Source organism: Salmo salar, chromosome 19, assembly GCF_965601325.2.
Source record: "Salmo salar chromosome 19, fSalSal1, whole genome shotgun sequence".
Lineage (NCBI taxonomy): Eukaryota > Metazoa > Chordata > Actinopteri > Salmoniformes > Salmonidae > Salmo > Salmo salar.
The window spans coordinates 78,820,447-78,835,638 of NC_138309.1; positions in this window are offsets into that span (position 1 = coordinate 78,820,447).

The window sequence follows — 15,192 nt, forward strand, 5'->3', positions numbered from 1 at the left end:
GTCACTATACCCTGCCTTCATGTACATATCTACCTCAAATACCTTATTATTATCTATCCTGATGTCTAGTCACTTTACCCTGCCTTTATGTACATATCTACCTCAAATACCTTATTATTATCTATCCTGATGTCTAGTCACTTTACCCTGCCTTTATTTATTTATTCAATTTTTTTGTTCACCTTTATTTAACCAGGTAGGCCAGTTGAGAACAATTTCTCATTTACAACTGTGACCTGGCCAAGATAAAGCAAAGCAGTGCAACACAAACAACACAGAGTTACACATGGGATATTGTCAATAACACAATAGAAAAATCTATATACGGCTCAGTTGGTAGAGCATGGTGTGTGCAACGCCAGGGTTGTGGGTTCGATTCCCACGGGGGGCCAGTACAAAAAAAAATTAAAAATGTATGAAATGAAAATGAAATGTATGATATGTATGTATTCACTACTGTAAGTCGCTCTGGATAAGAGCGTCTGCTAAATGACGCAAATGTAGCAAGATTAGGGAGGTAAGGCAATAAATAGGGCATAGTTGTGAAATAATTATAATTTAGCAATTAAACACTGGAGTGATAGATAGTGCAGAAGATGAATGTGCAAGTAGAGATACTGGGGTGCAAAGGAGCAACAACAAAAAATAACAATATGGGGATGAGGTAGTTGGGTGGGCTATTTACAGATGGGCTGTGTACAGGTGCATTGATCGGTAAGCTGCTCTGACAGCTGATGCTTAAAGTTAGTGAGGGAGATATAAGACTCCAGCTTCAGTGATTTTTGCAATTTGTTCCAGTCATTGGCAGCAGAGAACTGGAAAGAAAGGCGGCCAAAGCAGGAGTTGGCGTTGGGGGTGACCAGTGAAATATACCTGCTGGAGCGCGTGCTGTGGGTGGATGCTGCTATGGTGACCAGTGAGCTGAGATAAGGCAGTGGAGATAAGCAAAGACTTATAGATGACCTGGAGTCAGTGGGTTTGGCGACTGGAAGCGATATGAAGCGAGGGCCAGCTAATGAGAGCATACAGGTCGCAGTGGTGGGTAGTATATGGGGCTTTGGTGACAAAACGGATGGCACTGTGATAGACTACATCCAATTTGCTGAGTAGAGTGTTGGAGGCTATTTTGTAAATGACATCGCCGAAGTCGAGGATCAGTAGGATGGTCAGTTTTACGAGGGTATGTTTGGCAGCATGAGTGAAGGAGGCTTTGTTGCGGAATAGGAAGCAGATTCTAGATTTAATTTTGGATTGGAGATGCTTCATGTGAGTCTGGAAGGAGAGTTTACAATCTAGCCAGACACCTAGGTATTTGTAGTTGTCCACATCTTCTAAGTCAGAATTGCATGACGGGCGGGCAGATACGGGCAGCAATCGGTTGAAGAGCATGCATTTAGTCTTACTTGCATTTAAGAGCAGTTGGAGGCCACGGAAGGAGTGTTGTATGGTGTTGAAGCTCATCTGGAGGTTTGTTAACATAGTGTCCAAAGAAGGGCCAGAAGTATACAGAATGGTGTCGTCTGCGTAGAGGTGGATCAGAGAATCACCATGTACATATCTACCTCAAATACCTTATTATTATATATCCTGATGCCTAGCCACTTTACCTTGCCTTTATGTACATATCTACCTCAAATACACTTGTACCAATCCACAGTGATCTGGTACTGGTACTTCCTGTATATACTGTACCCCTGGACAGTGATCTGGTACTGGTACTTCCTGTATATACTGTACCCCTGGACAGTGATCTGGTGCTGGTAGTCCCTGTATATACCGTACCCCTGGACAGTGATCTGGTACTCCCTGTATATACTGTATCCCTGGACAGTGATGTGCGACTTCCTGTATATACTGTACCCCTGGACAGTGATCTGGTACTGGTACAACCTGTATATACTATGCTGCTGGACAGTGATCTGGTGATGGTACTTCCTGTATATACTGTACCCCTGGACAGTGATCTGGTACTGGTACTTCCTGTATATACTGTACCCCTGGACAGGGATTTGGTACTGGTACTTTCTTTATATACTGTCCCCCCGGACAGTGATCTGGTACTGGTACTTCCTGTATATACTGTATCCGTGGACAGTGATTTGGTACTTCCTGTATATACTCTACCCCTGGACAGTGAACTGGTACTTCCTGTATATAGCTTCATTCTTTATTCCTCTCGTGTCACTATTTTAGCATTATTATTATAATTATTTATCTAAAATGTCATATTATGGCTATGTTCAGTGTTGTAACAATGTGCAAATAGTTAAAGTACAAAAGTTTAAAAAACAAAACAAATATGAGTTGTATTTACAAAGGTGTTTGTTCTTCACTGGTTGTCCTTTTCTTGTGGCAACAGGTCACACATCTTGCTGCTCTGATGGCACACTGTGGTATTTCACCCAATAGATATGGGAGTGAATCAAAATTGGATTTGTTTTCAAATTCTTTGTGGGTCTGTGTAATCTGAGGGAAATGTGTCTCTAATATGTTCAGTGGTGTACCTACAGTAAGTAAAAACACTTTAAAGTACTACTTAAGTAGTTTTTTTGGTATCTATACTTTACTATTTATATTTAAACTTTTACTTCACTACATTCCTAAAGAAAAGAATGTACTTTTTACACCATACGTTTTCCCTGACACCCAAAAGTGCTCGTTAGATTTTGAATACCTAGCAGGACAGGAAAATGGTCTAATACACACACTTATCAAGAGAACATCCCTTGTCATCCCCTGCCTCTGATCTGGAGAACTCTCTAAACAGTGTGAGTGTTGGAGAGTGCCCCTGGCTAACCGTAAATCAAACATAAAAAAGATACTGGTGCCGCCTGGTTTGTTTAATATAAGGAATGTGTTATGATTTATACTTTTATTTTAACTTTTGATACTTAATTATATTTTAGCAATTACATTTACTTTTGTTACTGAAGCTTATTTAAAACCAAATACTTTCACATTTTTACTCAAATAGAATTTTACTGGGTGACTTTCACTTTTACTTGAGTCATTTCTATTAAGGTATCTTTACTTTTACTCAAGTATGACAATTGTGGACCTTTTCCACCACTGAATATGGTCATACATTTGGCAGGAGGTTAAGAAATGCAGGTCAGTTTCCACCTCATTTTATGGGCAGTGTGCACATAGCCTGTCTTCTCTTGAGAGCCAGGTCTGTCTACAGCAGCCTCTCTTAGTAGCAAGGCTATGCTCACTGAGTCTGTACATAGTTAAAGCATTCCTTAATTTTGGGTCAGTCACAGTGGTCAGGTATTCTGCCACTGTGCACTCTCTGTTTAGGACCAAATAGCATTCCAGTTTGCTCTGTTTTTTTTGGTTCATTCTTTCCAATATGTCAAGTAATTATCTTTTTGTTTTCACATGATTTGGTTGTGTCTGATTGTGTTGTTGTGCTGTGGCTCTGTGGGGTCTGTTTGTGTTTGTGAACAGAGCCCCAGGACCAGCTTGCTTAGGGGGACTCTTCTCTAGGTTTATCTCTCTGTAGGTGATGGCTCTGTTATGGAAGGTTTGGGAATCGCTTCATTTTAGGTGGTTGTAGAATTTAAGAGTTCTTTTCTGGAATTTGATAATTAGCAGGTATTGTCCTTATTCTGCTCTGGATGCATTATTTGGTGTTTTACGTTGTACACTAAGGATGTTTTTGCACAATTTTGCATGCAGACTCATTTTGTAAATTCTTGGTTGGTGAGCAGACCTCAGATCTCACAACCATAAGGGCAATGGGTTTGATAACCGATTCAAGTATTTTTATCCAGATCCTAATTGGGATGTCGAATTTGATGTACCTTCTGATATTTCTCACTCTCTCTCTCCCTTTCTCTCAATTCAATTCGGGCTTTATTGACATGGGAAAAATATGTTAACATTGCCAAAGCAAGGCAAATAAACAAATACAAATGAACAGTTACCATTAAAAGTACAAAAGTTTCAAAAGAGAAAGAAGTTTGAAATGGTAAATTATTAACTATGTACAAAAACCAGTGTATCGGTCCAGACCAGTCGGTCATCAGTCTCTCTCTCTCTCTCTCTCTCTCTCCCTCTCTTCCTCTCTCTCTCACGCAATCACTATTGCATTCCACACTGCCCTTGCACACTGCCTTCTCTATTGCATTCCACACCTCCCTTTCCCACCTAGACAAAAGGAACACCTACATGAGAATGCTGTTCATTGACTACAGGTCATTGTTCAACACCAAAGTGCCCGCAAAGCTCATCACTAAGCTAAGGACCCTGGGACTAAACACCTCTCTCTGCAACTGGATCCTGGACTTACTCAACACGGGGGCCCCTCAGGGGTGCGTGCTTAGTTCCCTCCTGTACTCCCTGTTCACCCACGACTGCGTGGCCAAGCACGACTCCAACACCATCATTAAGTTTCCTGATGACACAACGGTGGTAGGCCTGATCACCGACAATGATGAGACAGAGTATAGGGAGGAGGTCAGAGATCTGACAGTGTAGTGTCAGGACAACAACCTCTCCCTCAACATGATCAAGACAAAGGAGATGATCGTGGGCTACAGGAAAAGGAGAGCTGAGCATGCCCCCATTCTCATCGACGGGGCTGTAGTGGAGCGGGCCGAGAGCTTCAAGTTCCTTATTGTCCACATCACTGGTGTGTTTGGACCACAATAGGTTATCGTGGTCCAAACACACCAACACAGTCATGAGGATGGCATGACAACGCCTATTCCCCCTCAGGAGGCTGAAAAGATTTGGCATGGGTCCCCAGCTCCTCAAATAGTTTTACAGATGCACCATCGAGAGCATCCTGACTGGTTGCATCACCGCCTGGTATGGCAACTGCTCGGTCTGCGACCGCAAGGCGCTACAGAGGGTAGTGCGTATAGCCCATTAAATCACTGGGGCCATGCTTCCTGCCATCCAGGACTTCTATACCAGGCGGTGTCAGAGGAAGGCCCTAAAAGCTACCCTATTCATAGACTGTTCTCTCTGCTACCACACGGCAAGAGTTACCGGAGTGCCAAGTCTAGGTCCAAAAGGCTTCATAACAGCTTCTACCCCCAAGTCATAAGACTGCTGAACAGCTAATCAAATGGCCACCCGGACTATTTGCATTGACCCCTCCATTTTTTAAATATATATATTTATTGTTTTTTACGCTGCTACTACTCGCTGTTTATTATGTTTTCATAGTCAGTTTAATATGTACATATTACCTCAATTACTGCACCTGTACATAGCCCATCTATAATTTAGCCCAAACTACTACCTCTTCCCCTACTGTATTTATTTATTTTATTTATTTATTATTTTGCTCCTTTGCACCATATTATTTATATTTTAACTTTTAACTTTCTTCAAATTATAATTCCAGTGTTTTACTTGCTATACTTTATTTACTTTGCCACCATGGCCTTTTTTGCCTTTACCTCCCTTATCTCACATCATTTGCTCACATTGTATTTAGTCTTATTTTTGTCTACTGTATCATTGATTGTATGTTGTTTTACTCCATGAGTAACTCTGTGTTTTTGTATGTTGTCGAACTGCTTTGCTTTATCTTGGCCAGGTCGCAATTGTAAATGAGAACTTGTTCTCAACTTGCCTACCTGGTTAAATAAAGGTGAAATAAAATAAATAAATAAATAAAATGACCTTGACAAACCTGTACCCCCACATATTGACTCAGTACCGGTACTCCTTTTATATAGCCTCGTTAGTTTATTGTTACTTTACATTTTTTTGGTTTAGTTAGTAAATATTTTCTTAACTCTTATTTTTCTTAAAACTGAATTGTTGGTTAAGGACTTGTAAGTCAGCATTTCACGGTAGGTTGTATTCGGGGCATGTGACAAATAAAATGTGATTTGATCTCGGGGAAGATGGGGAAGATGTGGGAAGAAGGGGAAGATGTGTTTCTCTGATTTAATGTTGATCTTCTATCCTCCTGGCCCATAGACCATCCATAGAAATAATAATATTATTTATTGAGCCCATCCTTGAGAGATTTCACCACTTCTTATTTGATTTCCAGTTATGATTTGTTAAATAGTTATTTCTCTCTCCATGCATATCTGTAGAACTGGGCTCTGGGAGTGAGTGTGTTGCTGTAGTTGTGCAGGTAGGTTTTGGGAGGTCTAGAGACGAAAGAAACGCACACCTATTTAGGCAAGGTGCTGGCAAACGGATTAAAAAATAAAGGAGAGCTGCACACTCTAGGACCTCAGACTCGGGCGACGGTTCACCTTCCAACAGGACAATGTCCCTAAGCACACAGCCAAGACAATGCATTAGTGGCTTCGGGACAAGTCTCTAAATGTCCTTGAGTGGCCCAGCCAGAGTCCGGACTTGAACCCGATCTAATTCCTTTGACTTCATGGCTTGGTTTCTGCTCTGACATGCTGTGTATATTCCCCCTCAGCTTGTATATTCCCCCTCACTTCGGCAAATCTGATCACGACTCCATTTTGCTCCTCGCTTCCGATAGGCAGAAACTCACTGTGACTATTAATAGTCACCCACTGTGACTATTAAAACCTACCCAAACCAGAAAGCATGGATAGATGGCAGCATTCGTGCAAACCTGAAAGTGCGAACCATTGCATTTAACAGGGCAAGGTGACTGTGAATATGGCCGAATACAAACAGTGTAGTTATTCCCTCCCTTAGGCAATCAAACAGGCAAAACGTCAGTACAGAGACACTTTGCGGACACAGATGTCTTGCTTCTGGATAAGCTAAACACCTTTTTCGCCCACTTTGAGGATCACACAGTGCCACTGATGTGGCCAGCTACCAAGGACTGTGGGCTCTCCTTCTCCGTGGCTGACGTGAGTAAGACATTTAAGCGTGTTAACCCTCGCAAGGCTGCCGGCCCAGACGGCATCCCTAGCCGTGTCCTCAGAGCATGCACAGACAGGCTAGCTGGAGTGTTTATGGACATATTCAATCTCTCCCTATCCCAGTCTGCTGTCCCCACATGCTTCAAGATGTCCACCATTGTTCCTGTACCCAAGAAAGCAAAGGCAACTGAACTAAATGACTATGGCCCCGTAGCACTCAATTCTGTCATCATGAAGTGCTTTGAGAGAATAGTCAAGGATCATATCACCTCTACCTTACCTGTCACCCTAGACCCACTTCAATTTGCTTACTGCCCCAATAGATCCACAGACGATGCAATCGCCATCGAACTGCACACTGCCCTATCCCATCTGGACAAGAGGAATACCTATGTAAGAATGTTGTTCATTGACTACAGCTCAACATTCAACACCATAGTACCCTCCAAGCTCATCATTAAGCTTGGGGCCCTGGGTCTGAAGCCCCGCCCTGTGCAACTGGGTCCTGGACTTCTTGACGGGCCGCCCCCCCAGGTGGTGAAGGTAGGAAACAACACCACTTCGCTGATCCTCAACACTGGGGCAACACAAGGCTCAGCTCCATCCTGTACTCCCTGTTCACCCATAACTGCGTGGCCACGCATGCCTCCGACTCAATCATCCAGTTTGCAGACGACACAACAGAAGTAGGCCTGATTACCAACAATGATGAGACAGCCTACAGGAAGGAGGTGAGGGACCTGGGAGTGTGGTGCCAAGAAAATAACCTCTCACACAATGTCATCAAAACTAAGGAGCTGATTGTGGACTTCAGGAAAGAGCAGAGGGAGCACCCCTCTATCCACATCGATGGGACAGCAGTGGAGAAGGTGGAAAGCTTCAAGTTCCTTGGCGCACACATCACAGACAAACTTAAATGGTCCACCCAGACAGTGTGGTGAAGAAGGTGCAACAGTGCCTCTTCAACCTCAGGAGGCTGAAGAAATTTGGCTTGTCACCCAAAACCCTCACAAACTTTTACCGATTCACAAATGAGAGCAATCTGTTGGGCTGTATCACCGCCTGGTGATACAACAATCTGTTGGGCTGTATCACCGCCTGGTTGCAGGGCTCTGGAGAGCCCCGCAACCGCAGGGCTCTCCAGAGGGTGGTGCGGTCTGCCCAATGCATCACCAGGGGCAAACTACCTGCCCTCCAGGACACCTACAGCACCCGATGTCACAGGAATGCCAAAAAGATCATCAAGGACAACAACCACCCGAGCCACTGCCTGTTCACCCCGCTATCGTCCAGAAGGCAAAGTCAGTACTGGTGCATCAAAGCTGGGACAGAGAGACTGAAAAACAGCTTCTATCTCAAGGCCATCAGACTGTTGAATAGGCATCAGTAGCACCTTAGAGGGTACTGCCCTATATACATAGACTTGAAGTCACTGGCCACTTTAATAATTGGAATACTAATCACTTTAATAATGTTTACATATTTTGCACTACTCATCTCATACTTCTTCTCTACTGTATTCAAATCAAATCAAATGTTATTTGTTACAGGCACCGAATACAACAGGTATAGACCTTACAGTGAAATGCTTACTTACAAACCCTTTACCAACAAGGCAATTTTAAGAAAATACCTAAAAAAAAAAGCAAGAGATAAACTTCAACTTCAACTGGTATTCTATTCTACTGTATTTTAGACTATGCTGCTCTGACGTTGCTCGTCCAAATATTTATATATTCTTAATTCCATTCCTTTACTTTCAATTTGTGTGTATTGTATGTATGGTTGTGAAATTGTTAGATATTACTTGTTAGATATTACTGCACTGTTGGAGCTAGAAACACAAGCATTTCGCTACACCCGCAATAACATCTGCTAAACATGTGTATGTGACCACTAAGATTTGATATGATTTGAAGTAGCTGTGCAGCGACGCTCCCCATGCAACCTGATAGAACTTGAGAGGATCAGGCAGAGAATAATGGGAGGAAATCCCCATATACAGCCTCGAGTCATACCCAAGAAGACTCGAGGCTGTAATCGCTGCCAAAGGTGCTTCAAAAAAGTAAAGTTTCTGAATACTTATCCATTTGCAAAAAAATCTAAAAACCAGTTTTTGCTTTGTCATTATGGGGTATTGTGTGTAGATTGATGAGGGGGAGAAACTATGTAATCCATTTTATAATAAGGCTGTAACGTAACAAAATGTGGAAAAAGTCAAGAGGTCTGAATACTTTCCGAATGCATTGTATGCACATGTGAGTGTATGTACATACAAGCATGTGTGTGGTATTCAGTGATTGATACGAATAATACATCCGTTAAGCATGTTGCTTAACACCTGGAGGAGATGGTCTTTCATTTCAGTGTGTGAAATCAATATTGGAATTACACCTCTGCTGAAATCCCCATCGGACAGCCAAGGTACCCCTGTTTAGCCCGTCCATCCTTTCTGCCTTGGTAGCATGGCAATGGTGAAATCATCAAGCTGCTAAGTGACACAACATACTGAAAGGCATGGCGTGTTGAATGTGAGCAATCAGACAGTCTTGACTGGGCACTTGGTATGAGAATGCATGGAGAATGCTCAATTAAGCACAGCCCAAACACCAAAGGATTAGGTATCGTTGAGCGAAAGTAGTTGAAAGAAAACAAATACTTTTTGATCCCAGGGCTGGTGGGAAGATTTTTTTGTGTCACCAAACAATTGCTAATGACATATTGGACAAATATATTGATGCCTTGATTCTCAGAAAATAAACTTCAACTTGTATTTACTCCTGTTATGACGGTTGAACATTGTTTTGTGATGTGTTTTATTATATTTATTTGATATGTTGTTTTATTATATTTGTGATATGTTGTTTTATTATATTTATTTGATATGTTGTTTTATTATATTTGTGATATGTAGTTTTATTATATTTATGTGATATGTTGTTTTATTATATTTATGTGATATGTAGTTTTATTATATTTATGTGATATGTAGTTTTATTATATTTGTGTGATATGTAGTTTTATTATATTTATGTGATATGTTGTTTTATTATATTTATGTGATATGTTGATATTTTATTATATTTGTGTGATATGTAGTTTTATTATATTTAGGTGATATGTTGATTTATTATATTTATGTGATATGTAGTTTTATTATATTTAGGTGATATACTGATTTATTATATTTATGTGATATTTAGTTTTATTATATTTATGTGATATAATTTGTTTTATTATATTTATGTGAAATGTTGCAGTTTCTGTTACAAAAATAAGTAAATAGTGAAGCAGGTTATAACTTGTAACTTATAACTTGAGCTGTGTCCTTGAAAATGATAGATTTCTTACTTTGTTTCAGTTTTATTTGCTTCGTATTTCTGCAGTTGCAACAAAACACTGAATAACACTCCATTATATACAAACTTGATATTTATTCCATGGTGTTAGAGAATAAAAAAAAGGTGAAAAAGGGAAACATTTATTGAATAAAGTACAATAGAGAAGATATTCTGCTGTATAGCTTAGACGTCATCCGTATATATTTTAGATTGAGACAGTAATATTCTTTAAGTTGATGTTTGTGATGACCAGACAGATCTGCCATGGCTGCAGTAGAAAGAAAACCCAGTCGTTTTTCTCAGTATTCTTCTTCAGCTTGTCAATAAATATCCATCCCTTCTCTCGCCGGAGCCGACGTTTCCTTTGTCAGCCAGTGGCGGTTCTAGACCATTTCAACTGGGGGGGCCAAGCTGGGGCCAGTTGTACTGTTAGAGGGGCCAGTTACATTAGACGTTATTGTTGTCATATCATTTTTTTCACTGCATTGCAGGCATTAGCAGGCAAAAGACCATGTTCATAATCATTAGTGTTCCGCGTTGCCACTGTCTAATAACGGATGTAAAAAAAAGAACGATAGCAAAAATTTGCTATGTAAAAATGATTTCATACTCCACATGTAGGGGGGCCACAAGGGGGTCCAAAATTGTTGTCACAGGGGCACTGCCCCCCCCCCCAGAACCGCTAGTGTTGTCAGCATGACAACATTCACCTGCTAAGGAGAACAAAAGGAAAAAAGGTTGCCAATCAATGATCCGTTGCTATGATAAATGCAATTACTTCTGTGGTTTGACATTCTCCGGAGATGCAGTAAGCTCCTCTTTCTCCTTTGGAGACAGTATCAGCCAAGGACATGGTTGACAGAAAAAAACAACCAGTTAGATCTCATAATCAGAGTATAGTGATTTATTTATTTTTATTTCACCTTTATTTAAATATGGAAGTCAGTTAAGAACAAATTCTTATTTTCAATGACAGCCTACCAAAAGGCAAAAGGCCTCCTGCAGGGACGGGGGATTCAAAAATAAAAATACAATATAAATATAGGACAAAACACACATCACAACAAAAGAGTCAACAAAACACTACATAAAGAGAGACCTAAGACAGCAACATAGCAAGGCAGCACCACGTGACAACACAGCATGGTAGCAACACAACTTAACAACAACATGGTAGCAACACAACATGGTAGCAGCACAAAACATGGTACAAACATTATTGGGCACAGTCAACAACACAAAGGTCAAGATGGTAGAGACAACATGTGGCTCAGTTGGTAGAGCATGGTGTTTGCAATGCCAGGGTTGTGGGTTTGATTCCCACGGGGGACCAGTACGGGAAAAAAAATGTATGAAATGTATGCACTCACTACTGTAAGTCGCTCTGGATAAGAGCGTCTGCTAAATGACTAAAATGTAATGCAGCCACAACTGTCCATGATTGAGTGTCCATGATTGAGTCTTTGAATGAAGAGATTGAGATAAAACTGTGATATTCTGGTCAGTGATGCAGGATATTGTTGTTTAGTTCTACAGAGTTAGCTGTTTTTAGTCATGTTTGGCTATATGTATGAATACTTAGAAGAGAACTAAGAGATGTTTCTTTGAATGTCCTTTCTTTGGATGGCAGTGGACGGTTGAGGATGAATGGCAGAGGACAAGAATGGCCGGGGAGCTCAGCAATGGAGAGCATCTACTGTGTCTGTGTCTCCATACCACAGTCTGCATATTTTCCACAGCGGAGAAGGACTGCGATACATAGCGTCTCACACACACACACACACACACACACACACACACACACACACACACACACACACACACACACACACACACACACACACACACACACACACACACACACACACACACACACACACACACACACACACACACACACACACACACACACACACACACATCTGGCTCCCGCACACCAGACTGTCCAATCCATCTCTCCTCAGCAGAAGGTAGGAATCAGCCGAGACCACTGCCAATACATCATCCATTTGGAGGCTGAGAGGGAGAGAGAGAGAGAGAACGAGAGAGAGTGAGGGATCTCCAGCAACCCTCACAACAGTCATCATTTCACTAATCGTCTGTGTGTCCTCCATGACATCTTATCTGGAAGGAGCGAGACTGTTAGCTGGGAGAAATTGTCTGTTCTAAACAACAGTTCACCTCCTAGGTAACACCATCACTAACCCCATCAGAACAAAGACAGACACACCATCATCCCTCCTATGTTAACCCTTCAACATTGCTCCTTTGACAATGTCAACGAGTAACAGCATAAGGTACATGAGGACAGAGTCACCATTCATGATTTACTGTATGTGACACCAGTCGTCAAGGAGACTAATTTCCGTAGGGTGGTGGCAGGAATGTAGGAGTGAAGGGTTGTACTGGAGGTGGTACACATACTATACTGTATATATCTAAGGTATTTCTACTAACATCACACACTCCACACGTACACACATACACGTACACACACACGTACACACACACACTAACCCCTCCAGCACACACACTTCTGAAAGCTCCTGGGCTACAGGCATGTAACCTGTTGTCATGGTAGACAGCGGCAGAACCCGATGTATCAGGACCAGGAAAGTTCAGGCAATGAATCCCATATTGATACGGGTGGAGAGGTGTTCACCGACCCTGGCCCAGACACGGCTTGATGGGCTTCCCTTCATTAATGATCTAATTAGCTGCTAATGCTGCTTACGCCTGGCAGTTGCCGTGTGCACTGTTAGAGGAGGCTACGTGACTTAGCCATTAAAGACTGCCGTGTGACTTAGTATGGGGAAAAAACTTGGGTAACTTGGTAATTACTTCAAGCCTTCAGGTATAATGCATTGTGATGCAGTTGTAACGCATTGACTTGTCATGAGCATGTATCGCCTCCTTATGTCTTATAATGAGCCATCTTATAACGATCCTTTGTCAAACCCTGCTCTGTTTCACCTGTCTTGTCTCCACCCCCCTCAAGGTGTGTCCTATTCTTCCCAATTATCCCCTGTGTATAAATATCTGCATTTTCTGTTTGTCTGTTGCCAGTTTGTCTTGTTTTTTCGCGTCTTTATAACAAGTTATAAAGCATTATGCCTGCAGGCTTGAAGTAAAGTGTTACAGAGACTTGATGTTTTAGGGGGTTTGATGGAACAGATGATGTATTCTGTTGAGTCTGGTAGAAAACAAGCCATAACATAAAATGTTGGTATTATATTAATATATTTTACTTTATGTACTGCTGTGTAAAAAAGGCACCTAAGGGTATAGCTATCCTAAGTATGTGTCTCATATTGTTTGGGCAATTAAAGTTTATGTATTTTCCTGACTATATCGTTCACTTTATATCCCCTTTATCCCAATTGAAACATACATACTAAGTACAAACTAAAAACGTCATAAAGACTATTATATACTATTATATAGGAGACACTATAGTATCGCACATGAACACAGAGTTGAAACTGGGGCCAGTTCAGGAGGATGTAACGTTACACAACGTTCAGATAGAAATGTCTGGGGTAGAAGAGCTGTATTCATTATTTTTCTATCTGCAACTTTCAGAACATTTCACATTACTGAACACACCCCAGAACTCTCCCATTCAAACGGAACTACAGTATCAAACTAATTTGTGTTCCATGTAGTGACACCTACTGGATATAAAACAAATGTGTTCCTTTTCTTGCGTCACGGTGGGTTGATCATTTTTCAGATAATGCGACCTATAAAATGGCCTTCTCAAAGGTTAAATATTCACAGAGAGTCAAGGGAGAATGGATAGGGCATGTTTTAGACTTTCATAAGAGGGGACAGATGTGTTTTTGTACAACGCCTGCACAAGGGTAAAAAAGGAGAGATTTACGAGGAGGAATTGCATTAGAATGAAGGTGAGATGCACTCAATGGCTATGCTAATGCAGTCTCCACACAGCAGCACGTACTCCTCATTTTATAACCTCACTATGAATCTTGTTCATAAGGGAAGGTGTCATCTAACATTCGAAATATCCGTTCCCCATCATCATTAGTACAGCAACCTTGGAACAAATTAGAATTAAGTACCTTGTTCAAGGGCACATCGGCAGATTTTTAACTTTCTCAGCTTGGGTATTCAAACCAGCGACCTTTTGGTTACTGGCCCAATGCTCTAACCTCTAGGCTACGGGGGGGGGGGGGGGGGGTGTGTGTGTGTGTGTGTGTGTGTGTGTGTGTGTGTGTGTGTGTGTGTGTGTGTGTGTGTGTGTGTGTGTGTGTGTGTGTGCAGGGGGGGGGCGGCGGGGGAGGGGGGGGGGGTGTGTGTGTGTGTGTGTGTGTGTGTGTACAGGGGTGTGTGTGTGTGTGTGTGTGTGTGTGTGTGTGTGTGTGTGTGTGTGTGTGTGTGTGTGTGTGTGTGTGTGTGTGTGTGTGTCTGTGTGTGTGTGTATGTGTGTGTGTACAGTATGTGTGTTGTGTGTGTGTGTGTGTGTGTGTGTGTGTACAGTATGTGTGTTTGGTTGTGTGTGTATGTGTGTGTGTGTGATGTCTTGAGGAAAGAGTCTTCATTTCTTCCACATTTGATGAGACAGCTTCATCATCCTTGTGAGGAGCTATAAAGATAATCTGTATATACAACAAAGGCTTAGCCAGCCCACCCCCCCTCCCCCATACCCAAAATACACTTTTAATATAACGGGGCCTGAAACTCATATGTGAGAGTGTTTATTTGACCCGGCCTGCCTTGTGAAATAATGGCTTCTCCAGTTCTCCTTGTCCTCCTCCTAATCTCGTTCAATTGGTAGGACATACTTTCTGCCCGACTGCCTGATTGATTGAATATTTAATACTGGGGAGGTTTAAGGAATCGAGAGCCGCTTTGCGTCCTCCAGGCACCTTTTTTAGTAGGCCTATGAAATGGAGAAGAGGAATTAAAAATAGACAATGCCCTATTCAATCAATCGGCAGAGTTGGGCTTCAGGGAAAAAGTTAATGAGATATTTTTTCATGTGCTGCAGGGGAGCGTTTGTT